The 17044-nt window shown below is 42.5% G+C and overlaps 1 long non-coding RNA gene across 1 annotated transcript; it reads right to left on the bottom strand.

Annotated features, from left to right (window-relative positions):
• Nucleotides 1-799: 799 nt before the first annotated feature.
• LOC124665156 lies at nt 800-5424 on the bottom strand. Its single transcript, XR_006990494.1, has 2 exons — nt 5282-5424; nt 800-1781 (listed from the first exon to the last, which is right to left on the bottom strand). It is a non-coding gene; the product is annotated as an uncharacterized LOC124665156 (long non-coding RNA).
• Between the last annotated feature and the right edge of the window lie 11620 nt (nt 5425-17044).

The following is a 17044-nucleotide window of genomic DNA, read 5'->3' as shown; positions in this document are numbered from 1 at the left end:
TCATCTGGGAGTTTCATCAAGGTCGTCTCCGGAGGAGTCCGATGAGTGAAAGAGTTAAGTATGTGCATGTCTTCACATGCTGTCGTTGTCATCGTGTGTGTGAGTTGTCGTTGTGTTCAAGTGCTCGTCTTTGTGACTATCCGTTGTAGTTAAAGCGAGGATGTATATGTGTATCAACGGGAGGATGAACTTCAAGTGTGAAGGGGCGGTAAACTACGCTAGGGTGGACGGTGTGTTCCACAATTGCTGGCGTGGCTAGGTAGTGCGGATCATGTTTGAGTTGTTTTATAAACTAGCATGGTGGCTCTCGCAAATGCGAGGACATTGTCTTTATTTTATCGAAAATGATAGGAATATTGTATTTCACATTATGGAATCATTAATAATAGCAAAGTATTATCACTGTTGATTTTTTTGATTCAACAATCAGCGTAATATTATCTCACACATGTGCAATAACGTCATTATATATTCCTTAATTATGGGTGAAATTTTACTTTACCAATTAGGATAAAACAATAAATATCGTTAACTGCATATGACGTTTTGTACATGCTGCTATTATAACTTTTTTATTGGATTAAATCCATATGATAGAGTGTAGATTTTGTGTGTTGTGTTACATTAGTGAATGGTTACAAATAATCTTAAAGATCGTCGATATTAGCTCACTGGCCTACGATCTTGGGACGCCGTTTTCTCAAAATATTTGTTGTTACTAAAGGTTTAGAACCTAATTATACACTATATAAAGGGTAGCTGATTTTACGCCATCTCCATGACTGAGATACTGTAGATTTGCTATTTATCCACTCTTTCCTCCTATTGTTGATTGACACGTACTTATTTACTTTATCCCTTCCCTGATCTACTCACGTAATTTGTTTTGCATCTTTATTTTTTGGGTAGACAGGCAACCGGCTACCGGCTGTTGCCTCACCCCTTCCTATTTTCATGGATCGCTCCAGAATTCGGTCAAAGCGGCAGCTGGTCAGAGAGGCGCCCCCTCAATCTCCACCATGGAACAATTCGCCCCCAACTTTCTTCTTCACATTCTTCCCTATGGCCGGCCTCCTCTTCTCCCTCTCTGGCCACCGTGCCACCTACCAAGGCGGCTGACGGCGTGGAGGAAGAGCGATGAGGACCTCTCCGCCCTCCTCTTCAGCCACCGTGGAGGAAGAGCTTGGGGCTCTCCTCTCCTCCTCGACGCCCTCCTCTTCAGCCGCTGTGGAGGGTGAGCTCGGGGCTCTCCTCTCCTTGACGAGGCAGATGGCGGCGCATTGGGAACCTCGGCGCTCTACTCTTCAACCGCTATGGAGGAAGAGCTCGGGGCCATCCTCTCCTTCCCGAGCCAGATGGCGGCGCGGTAGGGACCTCGGCGCCCTCCTCTTTCGGGTGTTTCCTGGTGGACTTAAGTGGAAAAGGGTGCTGTGTGCATCATTGCCGATGGAGTGGTCGATGTGCCTCGCCGCCATGATCCCCGCCGCCTCTCGCTGTACGCACACCTGGGCCACTTTGGCGAGGACCTGGTCTCCGTGTGGGGCTGTCCGCACGGTGCCGCCGGAAATCTCACACTCATGGAGGACGCCATAGGGAGATGTCTGACACCACCATCCACGTCGACTTGGCCATGGGCTACACACCTTCGTGCGTCACTCCACGGCCTCCGACACCCTCCCTAGATTGGAGGCAGCAGCAGGCCAGCTAACAAGGTTTGACCTCATCTTCTCCGTCAACAACGTTCGAGTAAGCTGCCTTTTTCTCGTGTCTCCCTCTATCCCCTGTATGCAAATAAGAGAAAAGAAGCAGGGACATATAAGTTTCTGGGAATGGTTTGGGAAATTAGTCTTTATTTCATATGATATGAAAAGTCTTTAGAATCATCTTATACAGAAGTCCAAAAATATTTGTTTGCACATGAGCATGGCATAACCAGTAACCAACCAAATCATTGGTTCTTGCATGAAAAGCTAGCTATCTCCTTCGCCTTGGTGTGACCTCCAGGTCTCAGTGGTCAATCAAGAACTCTGAATAATGCTGTAAAGTACAAGGGATATTCTTTAATTTTTCAAACCTAAATATCCTTTTCCAGGCCTCAATGCAGGTGAACAAATTACAAGGAAGAAAGAGAGAGTGTAGACCCTCCATCAGAGCAAGTAGAAACGGAAATTGTTCAAACCCGTAAAGAGATGGAGTTAGCGTGCCATGGTCACATACCCTACTTGGATGATCACCTCATAAATATAATTCTCTGCAGATTTCATGAGGTAGTTCATGTGCTTGATATAAAACCTTCTTTTTTGAAAATTGGCAATGCTTATTAAATGCTAGATATGTGTTGATGTAATTCATCTTTGTCACTTAGGATGCTATCATACATGTTGTTCCAGTATATCACAGGAAAAAAGGATATATGCCAGTTCAAGCTCATATGTTCTACTAATAACATAGTTATACAAGCTTATATGTACTACTAATAATATAGTTATATGGTGTTTAGTAGCAGCTCAATACATACACCGATGAGATATTCATATGTGTGTATTACTACTTTGTTCATTTCTGGTCGGTTAGCCAAGAGGATTCATGATTCTTATCTTTCTCAGTACTATGTTGAACTTGAGAAATTGGTGGAATGTGTATCATGAACTGTTGAGGTTCTTTAATCCAACCGCTGTGTGACAGAAGAATACACAGAATTCTTCGAACCCAACCCTAACCGCAAGGTTAGATGCTAAGTTGTTCATTGTTTGATTTGGTTTATTAATAGAATAAACCATTGTGTTATCTTCTGTTATTTGTTCCCCTGTAGACCTTCTCTCAGAATTTTTTCATTCACTAATGACTCAAGCGGCTCTAGAAAGGTAATTAGTTCCTTATTCTTCAAATATCATGTAGTGTAAGCGAAATAAATACCTTTGATTTAAGAGACCTTTGAATTTCCAAAGTGGAAACCCTAAAACTTAATTGAGGAGTGATTTTTTTGTAGTACATTGCTACAAGCTGCAAATGCATGCTATTATTAGTTTCTCGGCTCAATCATGTTAGAAGTTGCTGCCGGAAAATTAAAATGCCACTAATATTTTTGTATGTAATTCCCATCTTTTGGTGATAGAATGCTTAGTAGGCAGCCTTTTTAGTATTTGTGATAGCATAGCCTTTTATATATATTTTCCTAACAGTGGGATTTTAGAGAGCATTTTTGTACAAGGATAAACTGATATCTAAGCCAATCCATGTGTTTAGAGGCCAATCAAACTGCTCTTGACTATCATTTTCAGTTCTCTTTAATTTGTATTTTTTTTTCCGACATACAAGTTCTATTCAGAAATTACCTTATGTTCTTGGTCATGTGTGGTAATATTTATGTTTGAATATAAGGAAGTATGGTATTTTTAACATGGTTTGTTAGCCTCCTTGATACTACTCAGTACTGACCAGGCTAATCCTGGGGTTAACTTTTCAGTGGAGTTTACATGTAACAACTGTCTATGTTCGAAGAAATTGCGGTGAACTTAAACGGTCTGATGTCCAAGAAAGTGCATTTTTTTCTTGCAACATAATTACCTACCATTGACAGCATGCTAACTGAATAATGCAGTTTGTGCCAATTTAAGCTTCCATAGTTCCATTAGTCCATTATATATTATTTTCTGGGGACTTTGGTTTGTTCACCCAGGTAGACTGCATTAGCTATCTACATAAAAGCTCAGGATTTTTTCCTAACTTTTCAGTTTTGAAAAATATGTTTCCATGTGTTCTTAAAATTCACAGAAATAGTGGAACTTCATAATTGCGGGTTCACAATTCTATGCTATATATTTCATGGACCTGATATAGCAGTGCTGTTTGCTAGCATTGAAATAGAAGACCGTTTGCTAGCATTGAAATAGTAAAATTCTCCAATTCATTCTTTCAAAATAGTGGAACCTGATATAGCAGTGCTGCCTACTAAGCTAAATCGATGCACATTATGGACCTGCATTATATAGCATGCAATGACCATTAACATAAGCCAGGGTCAAACTCTTAGCAAGGTCAGCGTTTACTTGCCAAAGCCGGCTTTCTCGCACGGTCCATATGACTTCAAGATTTGTGGGGTTGTTTTGTCATGAGATTGGCTCTTTGTTCCCTTCAGAGGGAGATCCTGTTCCTAAATTCACCCAGCTATATATTTATGACACCCAAAATGAGTTAGATCACAGGATGGGCATATTTGGCGAGGATGATGAGAGTGCTAGCAACAGCCATTCTGCAGCAGCTGCTCAGTCCTCATCTGCTATTGTTGGTCGGCGACGTGCTGTCATTCATATGGTCATTTCTCTTGCTGTGCTCCCTCTCGCTGTACTATTATTCATATGCTGATTTCTCTTTTTGTATTATATTTGCCTATTTCTCTTACAATCCATGTTTAGATCTCATCATATATGGTACTAATTGCAGGTTTATCAGCATACGGAGCAACTTAGTGCAGAGACACTAAAGCTAATGGAAAGGGCTTCTGAATTTACGTGTTGCGGGCAACAACCTGAAATCTGAAGTCATGTACTCCCTTAAGCAGCATCACAAAGGCATATGGCCAGAGTTCAATTTCTTTAGCAGCTGCCTTTACCCACTGTCTATTCTATGCTAATATTTTAATGCGTGTCTTGCATAAGTAGATGTGTAAAAAGTTAGCAGAAATCTAAATGATGCACGTTATGGACCTGAACTAAACCAAACCGTCTTCTGTTGTTATTGTCTCTTTCTGACAGAGCAATGTACAAGTTTCCAGGTGTTGTGGGCTTCGTTTACCTTTCTCCTCATAGAAATTCCTACTCAGGTGCGGGAAACTCTCATTTGCAACTAGTTGCACCCGCAATCCATTTTTTTTGTGACACTTCCAAGTTTCTAAAAAATGCAAACTAAAATTCTAGACAAACATTGTGTTGTATCTTGTGCATCTGTGAAGTTTCATCCAAAAATATGTCAGAATCTAACCTGTGTAAAAAAGAGAAGACATATGTAAATAGTGTCACGTACTATTTACACATCATTTGTTCTTTTTGTGTAGGTCACATTTTGAATTTTTTTTGGATGAAACTTCACAGATGCACAAGATACAACATAATGTATGTCTAGAATTTTAGTTTGCATTTTTTGGAAACTTGGAAGTGTGCCAACAAAAAATGGGGTGCGGGCGCAACTAGTTGCGGAATATCCCCTCTCCTCAGGTGCATGCAACTGCTATATTTTAGATAGAATTGCTCCTATTGAGCCAACATAGAGAGAGGTGACATACCCATTGGCTGTTGATGTCTGAACCCATAGGTGCTATAAATCAGCGTCCACTGCTTGCGTTGTCCCACTCTTCCCTCCTCTCTGCGCGCTCCCGTTGGCGATACGGCGTGCTGTGCGAATAAGCTTGGGACGGAGCTTCTACCACCATCGGCCCCGTCCCGTGCAGCGTGCTTTCCGCCGCCGTCCCTATCACCTCCGCCCCATCCATTAGCTACCACACCGCGAGGTATCACCGCTCTTCTGTTCACTGTTCTTCGATCCACTAATTTTTTCCCCACCCATTCCTATCCCCAGCTCATCTAAGATACGTACTATTGTTTTTTTAGGAGAATCTAAGATAGATGCTGCTGGCCGAATCGACTATCTTCATCAGGGCCAGTACAATTGTGGCCCATGTAAAGAGGCTTAGCATAGCCCACCAGATAAACAAAGGCTCGGCCGGTCACTTACGGGCTGTACCTGCTAGCGTCGGACATCTGAAAAATAATTCGTCGCTACCTTCTTTTTCTTTTTTTCTTCCTCCTAAAATTGCCAACTGAATTCACGACATACAAATGTTTTACCCCTGAACCTGCGAGCATGCTATGTGATAATATTATGTATGAACTATAATTTTCAGCAGAAGAATTTTCAGTAGGTTATCTCAACGGCATGGACCTAAGTTGTAAGCCACTCTTATCGTCATGGACTCCAGTAGATTTCAAATTGGTACAATACGGTGCCAAGCTTCATGCCAATTTGAATATTGATTCTGCACTGTACAAGATAACTCCACCTCCGTTGTATGACCTGATGTAAGTGTCTTACCTTTCAGATTCGGTCAGTGTTGCCTCTTTCATTGTGCATCGAGATTCATCTTTGCTAAAACACCACCGCTAACAGTGCATACACCATCAATTTTGTGCTCACGTACTATCTCTTATCCCGGCTTAATAAGATTCTGTACAAGCAGATGCCCACGGGCGCGGCGTGCCGCCGCGCCAACGCCTCCTAGTATGCATATTATCCCATGATGTTTTCTGTACCACCGGCTATCCCGCTCGTCGGCCTTCTCGCATAGCTCCTGGAGCTTAGCCTGTAGCATCGCGAGCACCCGAGTGTTTTTTCGATTGGTATTTAAACCGGTTTTTCTGGTTAATCAACCAAGAAAATATTATAGTAGAAATTAATCTATATCTATATCTTTACCTAATAATAAAGGAGCTAAGGTTTCTGCCAAAATTTTCGTCCAAATTTTTATTGAACCATTTTGCCCTCCCACCAAATCGCATAATGCATCAAATTGCCACTATACCCGTTCGTTCAGTTTTTCTTTTTCCTCCTCTAGCCGAGAGTGAGAGCAGAGAACTGCTCTGCCGCGCGTGAAACAAGCCGCGTGTATCGCGCCACCGGCGCTCGTCCTGCGCGCCTCCCGCCGTCGGCCAGCCTCCGGCCAGGTCCCCGCCACGAGGATCCCCTCTGCGCTCCTCTGCCCAGGCCCCCGCCGCGAGCAACCATTCCGCGCGCCGCCCGCCGCCGGTTCGTTCCCTTCCCAAATCGAACGAGATCTCCTCCTCCCAGACAGAACCGGTTGGCCACCGCCGCCATCCTCTCGATCTCCGGCCACCGGAGCTGCCGAACTCTTCTGGCGAGGGGAACGGAACGGCCGTTGCCCGAAACCCGCACCCTGTCCGCGGTGCCTCGCAGATTCGCGCCTCCAACATCTCGCCGTAGACCACCGATGTCCGCATCCGAGGCCCGCGTCCTGCCTTCAATGCTGCATAGGCATTCAAGATCTTCCGCCACTGGCCCTCTGTCCTCCTCAGGCACGACTGTACCTCCTTGACGAGCACGCTCAGCGCGTCCCATGGCCTGAAAGGCATAATTACCGGTTCGCGTTTATTCCCCGGCCTCCGCTCGCATGGATTTTCGTCCTCCCAAGCACGCCCGATGCGGCCGCGGCCGCCGCAGACTAGAGAGCGCTCTTAGGCTTCGATTTGCGTTTCAGATATGGGCTTTAAGAGTAACTAGGGTGGTTTCCGGCCGAAGAACATAGTAACGTGTATTGATATCCTCTACTTTAATAGTCCGACATCGATCTCCTATAGCCAGTTCCCCCTGTTTATATACGCTCCGAAATTTCAATCACCAGCAAGCAATAATATGAGCTGATGGAAGACAGAGACAAGTGCAAGATTGCCTATACGGATGGGTCGGAACCGGAAGGAATTTGCCTGATGGATCGAAACTGGAAGGAATTTGCCGAATTGAGAAATATGAAAGATGTTGGCTCCTCCAATGAAGCCCGGGATGGTGGAGCAGGCAAGATGCCATACCAAGAAATCACCGGCAAGAGAGAATTTGGGGGATGCACAGGCTGGCCTCTGAGAATCAGCCGGCGAGAGAGAATTTGGGGTAGTCCCGACGAGATGGCGCCACAGGCAACCGAGAGAGCCAGAGAGAATTTGGCCCCGTCGGTGCCGCGCATGATGCCAGTTGAGGATGAGGATTGGAGTTTGAGATTGACCTTCTCTTTTCTGGGAGTTATTTAATAGCGAAGGGACTAGAGCAGTCTATCTAACAAAAATAGACTACTTCGAGCGAGCTATGTCGCTTGGCAATTTTATTATTTGTATGTAACGTAGAATGTGGGTCAATTTTCTTTTGTAAAGACTGACGACACTATCTGAATTATAAAGACCGACGATAATATATATAATTGTAAAATGTTATAAAGAAAACATGTCAACTGTTATAAAGACCGAGGACACTTTGTGAATTATAAAGATTTATGAAAATATGTAATTGTAAAATGTTCTACATATATGTTGCTAATGAGCATTTCATTTTTTCTAAATTAATAAAAAAAAAAATCTTCCGCAGCAACGCGCGGGCATTGTCCTAGTTTAGATAATTTGCTCAAAAAAATTTAGGAATGTTCGATTAATTTGTAAATTGCTTTCAAAAATTTCTGGCAATATTCTTGAAATTTCCGAAAATCTGAAATACTGTTGCATGCAGTAATTTTCTCCACAGATAAAAAAACCCTAGAAGCTGCCCCGCCCGCCATGAGACTATCGAGAAAATATTACCGGGGAAATTTACATGTATGTACATAATTTGGTCACATTTTCTTTCTTTTTGATGAATTTTGAACGAATTTCTGAATTGGTTTGACAATTTTGACGATATTTTGGCAAGTAGTCTTAAAATTTCTGAAAAAGAGGAAATACCATTTCAGTCGGTTTTTTCACTGAGAAAAAAACGTTGGTAGCCAGCCACTGGCGTGAAGGTGATCTATCAACAGATTGTGATCAAGTATTGCTCTCTAATTCATAGTGCATGACTCATCGATATTAGAAATTTGGCGCGTTTTCTACTCTGTCCTAGTGTACTTCTTTTGGCCATTCTCCAATTAAACGTAAATTGCCTGTTTGAAAATGAATTCGCATGGCCTATTGGATATGAATTCTATCCGCATTAGTGCAAATTTTTGAACAATCGTGGTGGGCCTCATCTTCCTTTAAATCTCAACAATTAAATAGGAATGCAGCAATCTGAATATCTGGGACGAGAATTCTATCCGCATTAGTGCAGATTTTTGAACAACCGTGGTGGGCCTCATCTTCCTTTAAATCTCAACAATTAAATAGGAATGCAGCAATCTGAATATCTTGATCGACTTTAAGTGGTTTACATGTGCATGCCCATCTCATGTACGAACATGTTTGTTTAGAGTAGTAGACTACATGCCTTGATACCTGGATGCGATCATGTGGACTTGCACGTGAGATATCCTTGTACCATTGGATCGACTGGTATTTTGAAGAAAAAAGATTAAAGTTTAGGCGTTAACCATCTTGTACTCTAATTAGATCTTGTACTCTAATTAGAAGCAGACGTGTTTAGCTTTTTTGTTGTTGTTTTGAAATAGGCGTGCGTAACCACATGGCTACGTGCCTTAAACATTGTCGTGTACGTTTTTATTATTTTACGTAACACCTTTTATCTTTAAATCTCGAACGTTAGAATTAGAATCATTGGTTTATATTTATTTAGCATATGTGGATTAACGTGGTGCTTTCTAAAAACTCCTTATTTTGCTGTACCATTGGATCGACTGGTATTTTGAAGAAAAAAGATTAAAGTTTAGGCGTTAACCATCTTGTACTCTAATTAGAAGCAGACGTGTTTAGTTTTTTTTTTTGTTTTGAAATAGGCGTGCGTAACCACATGGCTACGTGCCTTAAACATTGTCGTGTACATTTTTATTATTGTATGTAACACCTTTTATCTTTAAATCTCGAACGTTAGAATTAGAATCATCGGTTTATATTTATTTGGGAGTGCCTGGGTCACAGTCGACTGAGAACAACTCTATGTCTCAGTCGAACCTTTTCTTTGGCTCAGCAAAAAGTCCACGAACCTTTTCTTTGTCTCTGTCTGGGCTTCCTGTCCTTTTCACACGTGAGCTGCCCATGTCCTGTCATTATGTGGGCTGTCACCTGATATTTAATATGGGCTGTCACCTGATATTTAATGTGTGGGCTTCATCTGGGCTTCCTGTCATCTGGTCCTGTCCGTGGGTTGTCTACCAACTCCGACAGAAACCCCTTATGCAAGTAAAGACACGAGCATCTCGTGATCAGTTCTTCCCCATTCATCGTCCTCACCATCGGAGCCATGGGGAAAAGAGAGTGGCGCAAACCCTAAGAGGAAAACAGCATCTCCCACGAAAAAAGCCCAGAAAAAGATAGAAAGAGGAAGATCTGCTCTGTTCTCCCCCTCCCTCTCCCCCTCCCTCGACAGGAATCTTGCTGAACATGGAGTATGGATCAGGATCTTACCTTGGTATGAAATTTCTGCTCCTCCCAGATCTTCTCTGTGAAATTTCTTTTCAATCAGACAATAGCATTCTGTCAGACCCGCTCTTCCCAGAAATTGAACATCTATTCTTGTCTTACTCTTTCATCCATGACCAACACTGTCATCCATGACCAGCACTTTAGTTTCAGTTCATGATAGCTGGACGAAAAAAAAGAATTAGACAAGAGAATTCTCTTAGAGCAGCAAAAGCATCAACGTAGTAAAGAAAAGATATATCAGCAAGAGCATTCTCTCAGAGGCTGTGCTTTACCAGCATATAATTTGCATTATATTACACAGTACCATCATCATCATACCGCACATGCATCTAGAAAAAATGAACCGAAACTCATGAAGGTATACTCAAAACTGATGAAGGATTGTGAGGAAACACAACACGTCAACAACAACAAACATAGCACAAGTACCTGGACCAATTAGAGATAAGGCATATGTGGTAGATCACAGGCTCTGTTTGACGGGTTACTGTGGTTAGGCATGTAGGGATTCGTTGCATAGAAAATAAAAAAATTCCTACCGCGAGAACGCAATCCAAGCCAAGATGCAATCTAGAAGACGGGAGCAACGAGGAGATCATCGAGACTCACCCTTGAAGATTTCCAAAGCCTACAAGATGAGGCTCTTGTTGCTGTGGTAGACAATCACTTGCCGCTTGCAAAAGCGCGTAGAAGATCTTGATCACGGCGCCACGATCGGGCAGCACCTCCGTACTCGGTCACACGTTCGGTGTTGATGAAGACGGCGTCCTTCTCCCGTTCCAGCGGGCAGCGGAAGTAGTAGCTCCTCCTTGACTCCGGCAGCACGACGGCGTGGTGGCGGTGGCGATGGAGAACTCCGGCGGAGCTTCGCTAAGCGTGCGGGAGAGGTGGAGGAGAGAGGGGGCGGCTAGGGTTTGGGAGAGGGGTGGCCGGCCTCAAGGGGTGCGGCCAGCTTGGTGGCTTGTGGTGGCCGGCCCCTCCCCCATGCCCCTCATTATATAGGTGGAACCCCAAGTGTTGGACTACAAGTCTTCGAATAAGACCCAAACCCAAAACCTTCCATGTAGTAGGAAACCTACCCAAGGTGGGACTCCCACCCAAGTGGGATTCCCCCTTCCATGAAGGGGGTGGCCGCCCCCTTGGTGGAGTCCACCTTGGACTCCCCCCATCTAGGGTTGGCCGGCCATGGGGAGGTGGAGTCCCTCCGGGACTCCTCCTTCCTTAATGATTTCTTCCGGACTTTTCTAGAACCTTCTAGAACCTTCCATAAATGCACCGAATCATTTTCAAACTTATAAAATGACTTCCTATATATGAATCTTATTCTCCGGACCATTCCAGAACTCCTCGTGATGTCCGGGATCCCATCCGAGACTTCGAACAATACTTCGAACTCCATTCCATATTCAAGTTCTACTATTACAACATCAAACCTTAAGTGTGTCACCCTACGGTTCGCGAACTATGTAGACATGGTTGAGATCTCTCTCCGACCAATAACCAATAGCGGGATCTGGAGATCCATAATGGCTCCCACATATTCAACGATGACTTAGTGATCGAATGAACCATTCACATACGATACTGATACGTCTCCGACGTATCGATAATTTCTTATGTTCCATGCCACATTATTGATGATTCTACATGTTTTATACACATTATATGTCGTATTTATGCATTTTCCGGCACTAACCTATTAACAAGATGCCGAAGAGCCAGTTGTTGTTTTCTGCTGTTTTTGGTTTCAGAAATCCTAGTAAGGAAATATTCTCGGAATTGGACGAAATCAACGCCCAGGGGCCTATTTTTACACGAAGCTTCCAGAAGACCGAGAGGGAAAGGAAGTGGGGCCACGAGGCGCCGACACAATAGGGCGGCGCGGCCCAAGCCCTGGCCACGCCGGCCTAGCGTGTGGGGCCCTCGTGTGGCCCCCTGCGTTTCCCTTCCGCCTACTTAAAGCCTCCGTCGCGAAACCCCCAGTATCGAGAGCCACGATACGGAAAACCTTACTGAGACGCCACCGCCGCCAATCCCATCTCGGGGATTCGGGAGATCGCCTCCGGCACCTGCCGGAGAGGGGAATCATCTCCCGGAGGACTCTTCATCGCCATGATCGCCTCCGGAGTGATGAGTGAGTAGTTCACCCCTGGACTATGGGTCCATAGCAGTAGCTAGATGGTCGTCTTCTCCTTATGTGCTTCATTGTTGGATCTTGTGAGCTGCCTAACATGATCAAGATCATCTATCCGTAATTCTATATGTTGTGTTTGTCGGGATCCGATGGATAGAGAATACTATGTTATGGTGATTATCAATCTATTACCTATGTGTTGTTTATGATCTTGCATGCTCTCCGTTATTAGTAGAGGCTCGGCCAAGTTTTTGCTCTTAACTCCAAGAGGGAGTATTTATGCTCGATAGTGGGTTCATGCCTCCATTAAATGCGGGACGAGTGACGAGAAAGTTCTAAGGTTGTGGATGTGCTCTTGCCACTAGGGATAAAACATTGATGCTATGTCCAAGGATGTAGTTATTGATTACATTACGCACCATACTTAATGCAATTGTCTGTTGTTTGCAACTAAATACTGGAAGGGGTTCGGATGATAACCTGAAGGTGGACTTTTTAGGCATAGATGCATGCTGGATAGCGGTCTATGTACTTTGTCGTAATGCCCAATTAAATCTCACTATATTTATCATATCATATCATGTATGTGCATTGTCATGCCCTCTCTATTTGTCAATTGCCCGACTATAATTTGTTCACCCAACATGCTATTTATCTTATGGGAGAGACACCTCTAGTGAACTGTGGACCCCGGTTCTATTCTTTACATCGCATACAATCTACTGCAATACTTGTTCTTTACTGTTTTCTGCAAACAATCATCTTCCACACAATACGGTTAATCCTTTGTTACGGCAAGCCGGTGAGATTGACAACCTCACTGTTTCGTTGGGGCAAAGTACTTTGGTTGTGTTGTGCAGGTTCCACGTTGGCGCCGGAATCCCTGGTGTTGCGCCGCACTACATCCCGCCGCCATCAACCTTCAACGTGCTTCTTGGCTCCTCCTGGTTCGATAAACCTTGGTTTCTTTCTAAGGGAAAACTTGCTACTGTCTGCATCACACCTTCCTCTTGGGGTTCCCAACGGACGTGTGTTAATTGCACGCATCAAGCTCTTTTTCTGGCGCCGTTGCGGGGAGATCAAGACACGCTGCAAGGGGAGTCTCCACAATCCAATCTCTTTACTTTGTTTTTGTCTTGCTTTATTTTATTTACTACTTTGTTTGCTGCACTTAAACAAAACACAAAAAAATTAGTTGCTAGCTTTACTTTATTTCTTGTCTTGCTCCCTATATCAAAAACACAAAAAAATTAGTTACTTGCATTTACTTTATCTAGTTTGCTTTATTTACTACTGCTAAAATGAATACTCCCGAAAACACTAAGTTGTGTGACTTCACAACCACAAATAATAATGATTTCCTATGCACACCTATTGCTCCACTCTGCTACTACGGCAGAATTCTTTGAAATTAAACCTGCTTTACTTGAATCTTGTTATGAGAGAGCAATTTTCTGGTGTTAGTTCTGAGGATGCTGCTGCCCATCTTAATAATTTTGTTGAATTGTGTGAAATGCAAAAGTATAAAGATGTAGATGGTGATATTATAAAATTTCAATTGTTTCCTTTCTCATTAAGAGGAAGGGCTAAAGATTGGTTGCTATCTTTGCCTAAGAATAGTATTGATTCATGGACTAAATGTAAAGATGCTTTTATTGGTAGATATTATCCTCCTGCTAAAATTATATCTTTGAGGAGTAGCATAATGAATTTTAAACAATTGGATAATGAGCATGTTGCACAAGCTTGGGAAAGAATGAAATCTTTGGTAAAGAATTGCCCTACCCATGGACTGACTACTTGGATGATCATCCAAACCTTTTATGCAGGACTGAACTTTTCTTCACGGAACCTATTGGATTCAGCTGCTGGAGGTACCTTTATGTCCATCACTCTTGGTGAAGCAACAAAGCTTCTTGATAATATGATGATTAATTACTCGAATGGCACACGGAAAGAGCTCCACAAGGTAAGAAGGTAAATTGCGTCGAAGAAACCTCCTCCTTGAGTGATAAGATTGATGTGATTATGTCTATGCTTGTGAATGGTAGATCTAATGTTGATCCAAATAATGTTCCTTTAGCTTCATTGGTTGCTCAAGAAGAAAATGTTGATGTGAACTTCATTAAAAGTAATAATTTCAACAACAATGCTTATAGGAATAATTCTGGTAACAACTATAAGCCATATCCTGCTGTTAATGGTAATAGTTATGGTAATTCTTATGGGAATTCTTACAACAATAATAGGAGTGTACCCCCTGGTCTTGAAGCCATGCTTAAAGAATTTATTAGTACACAAACTGCTTTTAACAAATCCGTTGAGGAAAAGCTTGATAAAATTGATATTCTTGCTTCTAAGGTTGATAGACTTGCCTCTGATGTTGATCTTTTAAAATTGAAAGTTATGCCTAATAAGGACATTGATAATAAGATTACTACTACAGCAAATGCCATCCAAGTTAGAATTAATGAGAATATAAGATTAATGGCTGAATTGCGTGCTAGGTGGGATAGAGAAGAAAATGAAAAACTAGCTAAAGAGAATAATATAGCTAAAGTTTGGACTATTACCACCACTAGTAATGATAATGATTCACATGTTGCTACACCTCCTACTATCAATGGTAAAATAATTGGTGTTGGCAATGTTTCTGCTCCTAGTGCAAAGCGTACAAAACTGCCTGAAATTGATAAAACTGCTGAAATTTTTTCCAACATTGGGGGTGATGATCCCATTGCTGTAGATCATAATGGTTTGGATTTTGATGATTGCCACATCTGTGAAGTTATAAAGTTCTTACAAAAACTTGCTAAGAGTACCAACGCTAGTGCTATAAATTTGGCCTTTACAAAACATATTACAAATGCTCTCATCAAAGATAGAGAAGAGAAACTAAAACTTGAAACTTCTATTCCTAGGAAGTTAGAAGATGGTTGGGATCCCATCATTAAGATAAGGGTCAATGATTTTGATTGTAATGCTTTATGTGATCTTGGTGCAAGTATTTCTATTATACCTAAGAAAGTCTATGATATGCTTAACTTGCCACCATTGAAAAATTGTTATTTGGATGTTAATCTCGCTGATAATGCTAAAAAGAAACCTTTGGGGAGAGTTGATAATGTTCGCATTATGGTTAACAATATCCTTGTCCCCGTTGATTTCGTTGTCTTGGATATTGAATGCAATGCATCTTGCCCCATTATATTGGGAAGACCTTTTCTTCGAACCGTTGGTGCTACTATTGATATGAAGGAAGGTAATATTAAATATCAATTTCCTCTCAATAAAGGTATGGAACACTTCCCTAGAAAAAGAATAAAGTTACCTTATGATTCTATTATTAGAACAAATTATGATGTCGATGCTTCATCTCTTGATAATACTTGATATACACTTTCTGCGCCTAGGCTGAAGGCGTTAAGAAAAGCGCTTATGGGAGACAACCCATGTTTTTACTACAGTACTTTGTTTTATATTTGAGTCTTGGAAGTTGTTTACTACTGTAGCAACCTCTCCTTATCATGTTTTTGTGCCAAGTAAAGTCTCTATGGTAAAGTTGATGCTAGATTTGGATTGCTGCAGAGAAACATCATTGCTGTCTGTCACGAATTTGCGCAGAAGTCTCTGTAAACAAATCAAAAAAATCTGCAAATTTACGTGCATGATCCTCAGATATGTACGCAACTTTCATTAGTTTTGACTTTTTCCGTTTGAGCAAGTTAAGTGCCCCTTCCAGGTTCGTCTTTACGGACTGTTCTATTTTTGATAGATTCTGCCTTTTATTTCGCATTGCCTCTTTTGCTATGTTGGATGAATTTCTTTGATCCATTAATGTCCAGTAGCTTTGTGCAATGTCCGGAAGTGTTAAGAATGATTGTGTCACCTCCGAACATGTGGATTTTTATTGTGCACTAACCCTCTAATGAGTTTGCTTGAAGTTTGGTGTGAAGGAAGTTTTCAAGGGTCAAGAGAGGAGTATGATATACTATGATCAAGAGGAGTGAAAGCTCTAAGCTTGGGGATGCCCCGGTGGTTCACCCCTGCATATTTTAAGAAGACTCAAGCGTCTAAGCTTGGGGATGCCCAAGGCATCCCCTTCTTCATCGACAACATCATCAGGTTCCTCCCCTGAAACTATATTTTTATTCAGTCACATCTTATGTACTTTGCTTGGAGCGTCTATTTGTTTTTGTTTTTGTTTTTGTTTGAATAAAATGGATCCTAGTATTCATTGTGTGGGAGAGAGACACGCTCCGCTGTTGCATATGGACAAATATGTCCTTAGGCTTTACTCATAGTATTCATGGCGAAGGTTGAATCTTCTTCGTTAAATTGTTATATGGTTGGAATCGGGAAATGCTACATGTAGTAATTCTAAAATGTCTTGAATAATTTGATACTTGGCAATTGTTGTGCTCATGTTTAAGCTCTTGCATCATATACTTTGCACCCTGATACGTCCAAAACGTATCTACTTTACCGAACACTTTTGCTATTGTTTTGCCTCTAATTTGTGTATTTTGGATGCAACTAACACGGACTAACGCTGTTTTCAGCAGAAGCTGATTACGGTGTCTCGTTTTTGTGCGAGAAATCCAACTTTCGGGAAAATCCTCGGAATTTATGCGAAGGCCCTATTTTCCCGGAGGGCCGATGGAGCCGGAAGGACAAACCAGGTGGAGGCCCGAGGGCCCCACACCATAGGGCGGCGCGGCCCGGGGGGGCCGCGCGGCCATGTGGTGTGGCCCCCTCGGCCGGCCTCCGGCGCCCTCCTTCGGAC

Source organism: Lolium rigidum, chromosome 6, assembly GCF_022539505.1.
Source record: "Lolium rigidum isolate FL_2022 chromosome 6, APGP_CSIRO_Lrig_0.1, whole genome shotgun sequence".
NCBI classification, from domain to species: Eukaryota; Viridiplantae; Streptophyta; class Magnoliopsida; order Poales; family Poaceae; genus Lolium; species Lolium rigidum.
This window is presented reverse-complemented; position numbering and strand designations above follow the sequence as displayed.